Genomic DNA, 4,991 nt, shown 5'->3' on the forward strand with positions numbered 1-4,991 from the left:
TGTTTACACGGGTTTAAACCTTTGTTCGTGACTAGTCTTGACTCAGACCTGGGGTGGTTGGTCATGGGGGAGGAGTAGACCACAATGATGGTGTCGTGGTGGCTGTAGGTGGTGGTTTGTGGTGGTAGTGGTCGGATAACGCGAAAAACAGGGGATGGGTGCTTGCGTTGTTGCTGCAGGTGTTGAGTTGGTGATGGGGTGTTTTTAGTGGGTCGGGTTTGGTGCTGGTGGTTAGTGGCGTGTAAGGGGAGTGATGGGTGGCTTTAGTGGTGGCCGCTGGGCTTCTGGCGGTGGTGGTTGAATTGGGTTGTGGTAGTGTCAAACTAAGTAGCTAAGTTTCGAGTTCGAATTGTTTGGTTGTTAATTTGAAGGTTGTTAGTGTTGCGGTTTTGGCACTCATTTGTGGTGGTGCAGCTGACGTTTGGTATGAGGCTGGGCAGCTAATGGAGGAGGCTCACGGTGGAGCGAGAGGAGGAGTAGGTTGTCCTGGCTAGGTGGGTGAATTTGGGCGTGTTGTCGTAAGTGTTTGTGAGGATGGTTGACGTGGGTGTTGTATGGTATTGCTATTGCATATGAAACGTGGTATTACAACCATTATTATATATATTGTTTGTGTGGTTAGTCGGGATTGAGTCGGGTTTTAAAGACGGATTAGCACTGGATTTATTGGGTAATCGGGATTTGCACAATAATTATAATATCGTAATCTTTAATTATAATAAATAATTACTTTGAATAATTAATGTAATAAAAGGAATAAATAAATAAATAATTGAATTGAATTAAATTGAATTATAATATTTTGATTAGGTGATGGTTGTGAAGAAATTATAATCGGATCGGATTTGCTTTAATTAATTTGGATTACTTCAGCTGCTTATTTGGAATCGCTTGCGAGGTAGGATAATCTACTCAACTACATCTAGTTTGCGTGTTTAATACGTTAATGTATTGAAAGGATGATTGGTGTATGATTGCTTATTTAATTAAGCTAATTGAGTGATTAACTTTGTTAATTTTTGGAGTTGTGTATATTTTATACAATTATATTGTGGAATGGTTTATGAGAATTGAATTGCCCCAGGCTTAGTCTCTGGTGGATAACGTGAGTGGTGATTGGACTGCCCCAGGCTTAGTCTCTGGTGGATAACGTGTGTGAATAATCGGAAGGCCCCAGGCTTAGTCTCTGGTGGATAACGTAGATGGTTGATGTCGATATGTGACATGTGAAGAGTTGAGATTGGAATATTGACAGTTGTGAGAGAGTGGTTGTTTTCATGTATTTTATCCTACTCAACCATTGGTTGACATGTTTGCTTCTGTGTCAAAATAAAATTGATGCCTGCTTTAATTGATGGCATCCTCTGGTGAACCATTTAATATTTCCGGTTAAATGGGGAGCAGATTTAAATAGCAGGTTTTGAGTTAGCTGGATATTGGGAGCTTGGGCGTGTGAGCTTTCGGACCTGCAGAAGTCTAGATCACAAATGTAGTTATATCACTTATTTAATTTCCGCTGCGAGTTGTATTTATTTTTACATTAATTTCTAGTTGATTAAAAATTGCAAGACATATGTAATCATTAAAGTTTTTATTTAAAGTACTTTGGTGAGTTGGACTTTGTTATTTACTACCTCGGGAAACCGAGATGGTAACGCTCTCATTTACTTGGGAATGTCTCGCTAAAGGCTCCCGAATAAATGGGGGTGTTACAGAGCATCTTGGAGATTACCCATTTTCTTCTCCCATATGGGTGGTGATTCTTTACCCATAGCTTGTTCTTTGCATTGAGATGCTAACTTTTCCCATCACTTTCTTGGCTATAATGATCAACCATGAAACATGGATTATGTAGTCGGAGAGCTCTCATTGTCTAGTCAAGATTAAAAGTGATCGTTTCATCTCCCACTTCGAGTGTGAGCTCTCCATGTTTCACGTCAATCACCGCTCCCGCGGTGTGTAATAAAGGTCTTCCTAAAATGATAGGAATGTTTGAGTCCTTCTCCATATCAACAATAACAAAGTCCACCGGGATGAAGAACATGCCAATTCTTACCGGCACATCTTCCCATACCCCTAAAGGTTTCTTTGTTGATCGATCCACCATTTGAAGTATGATATTAGTGCACTTGAGCTCTCCCATTCCTAACCTTTTGCACACCGAATATGGCATGACAATCACACTTGCCCCAAGGTCACATAGAGCTTTGTTGATTGTAGTATTGCCAATGGTTCATGGAATAGAGAAACTTCCCGGATCCTTTAGTTTTGGAGGTGAACTTCCTTGTAGAATGGCACTACTCACCTTAGTGAAAGCAATAGTCTCAAGCTTCCGGATGGATTTCTTCTTTGTAATAATATCTTTCATGTATTTCGCATAGGCCGGAACGTGATTGATCAATTCCGTAAATGGAATTGAGAATTACAAGTTCTTCACAATCTCTATAAAGTTCCCAAGTTGTTCATCAAACTTAGGATTAGCTTGACGACTTGGAAATGGAAGCCGAATCACAATAGGCTCTTTCTCCTTAGCCTACTCTTCATTCTCCTTTGAAACTTCTTGAATGGTGGTGGGTTCTTCTTCTTTCTTAAAGTCTTTAACAACTCTTTCCTTGTCACTAGCATTCACAACATCTTCATCAACGGGCCTCTTCAGCCCTTCATACCTTGTACCACTCCTTAAATGAATGGCACTCACAGACTCATGTCTTGGGGGATTACCTTGAGGTGGTAATTGCCCATTTTGTCTTTGTGAACTAGAAGATGCTAATTGAGACATTTGGGTCTCCAACATCTTTGTGTGAGCTAGTATGTTTTTAATTGTAATGTCTTTTGCTTGGCTATCCTTTTGCATTCGTGTGAAAAATTCTTGTTGGTTCTTTTGCATTTGGAGGACCGCTTTTTGAACATCAAAACCTTGGTCATTTGTTTGATTGTATGGAGGTTGATTTTGATAACCTCGATTTTGATTGTAAAAGGGTCTTTGAGATTGGTTTCTCATTGGAGGCGGGGTGTATGTTGTTTGAAGGTTTTGAACATTTTGGGTTTTGTATGAGAGGTTGGGATGGAATTTGGTGTTTTCATTATAATTGTTAGAATAAGGGGTACCACTCTTGTATGCTTGGAAAGCATTCACTTGTTCCCCTACATTCACTTTGGTCATGTCCCAAAGTTCTACAACTCTCACATACTCCACTTGGAATTGATGAAGATGCCACCATAACATTAACATGTTGCTTAGGTGATTTGGAGGCCTCTTCAAGTTTAGCTATAGCCTTCTCAAACTTCAAATTAATGGTGTCAATATGAGCACTAAGTTGAGCATCCAATTGAGTAATAGAGTCCACCTCATGCTTTCCTTCTCTAGTAGCCTTCCGAGGTCTACTATATTGTGAGTTATGGACCACCATTTCCTCAATCTTGTTCCATGATTGATTATCATCAACTTCAGTAAACATACCATTTGTTCCCATATTAAGAATGTTTCGGGAGTCTTCATATAGACCATTCCAAAATTGTTGTACAAGGAACTACTCGCTAAGTCCATGGTGTGGACAAGATCGACAAGTATCCTTGAATCTCTCACATGCTTCATACAAAGATTCCTCATCCCTTTGTTTGAACCCGGTGATTTGGGCTCTCCACATGTTAGTCTTCTCTGGAGGATATAATTTCTTGTAGAAAGCAAGTGCCAATTTCTTCCAAGAGTTAATACCAAGAGTAGCCTTATCTAGGCTCTTCAACCATTGTTTCGCGGAACCAATCAAAGAAAAAAGAAATAAGACCCATCGAATTTGATCTTGAGTAACTCCGGTTTGAGAAATCGCATCACAATAGTCACAAAAAGTCTCCATATGAGAATGAGAGTCTTCACTAGGCATCCCCCCAAATTGACTTCTCTCAACTAATTGTATAAATGCGGATTTTACAATGAAATTACCGGTTAAATGTTGTGGGATAGGAGTACCATTTGGTAGGTTCTCCTCGGTTTGTACGGAATGTGATGAAAATTTAGGCACTGTGGGTTAATTTTGTGGTTGGTTTTGTGTTCGGTTATCCTCTCCTTCTCTTGCAAAAGGGTTGATGAACTTAATATTATTTGGTTGAATGTCCACAATCTCACCAATACCTCTCAAAGTATTTCTAGCAAGTCTTCTATTGTTGGTCAAAGTTCTTTCAATTTCAAGATCAATGGGTAACAAGTTACCTTTTGATCTCCTAGACATGCAAAATATCAAACAGCTCAAAAACAATTAGAATAAACCTTGAGGAGTTTGACTTCACCAAGGTAAAGAAAGACACAACTAAAAACAATCAAATAAAATCAAATAAAGTTAACACCGTCCCCGGCAACGACGCGATTTTTTGTTCGTCGGTTTTGTTACTTGTCGTCAAAAGTTACCTTGACCAAAACAATATTTATAACTTCACAAACAACTCAACTCTTAGTAAAGAGGTAAGTAAAGGTCGGATCCCAAGGGACGGGTATTGATGTAGGATATTCGATTGCAATTGGTTGTGTCTAAGGGTGTCACAATTTGGGTTGAGATAGGAGATCAACTAAACTAATCAACAATGTAAATAAAGTAATGAAAACAAGAAATATGATTAAAATGGGATGTAAACATCTGATTAAAAGCACTAGGGTGTCATGGGTTCATAGGGGATTCATGGGATTTGATCATACAAACATATTTTCTACTAGATGCAAGGACTTATTGTTGTGATGGGATCTAGTTGGTTTATGTCTTACAATCCCTAAGAAGGTTTGGGTCCCGGAGCCGAATCGATTAGATTGTACAACACCTACAAGTCGACTTAATCCTCCCTATCCAACTATATGCATGGTCTAATGAGACTCGAGTTGGTTTATGTCTTACAAGTCTCATTGAAAAGATAAGTGATGGGTAAAAAATGCAAGGATTCATAGGCTCGCATTTCATCAAACAAAACATGTGCATAAGTTGAAATCACAATAAGCAAGCAAATTA

At 39.1% G+C, this 4,991-nt stretch overlaps 1 pseudogene; it reads left to right on the forward strand.

The window, feature by feature from the left end:
* The first annotated feature begins 3,540 nt into the window (after nucleotides 1-3,540).
* LOC141625200 (small nucleolar RNA R71) lies at nucleotides 3,541-3,639 on the forward strand (annotated as a pseudogene).
* The last annotated feature ends 1,352 nt before the right edge of the window (nucleotides 3,640-4,991 follow it).

This window comes from Silene latifolia, chromosome X (genome assembly GCF_048544455.1).
Source record: "Silene latifolia isolate original U9 population chromosome X, ASM4854445v1, whole genome shotgun sequence".
NCBI lineage: Eukaryota > Viridiplantae > Streptophyta > Magnoliopsida > Caryophyllales > Caryophyllaceae > Silene > Silene latifolia.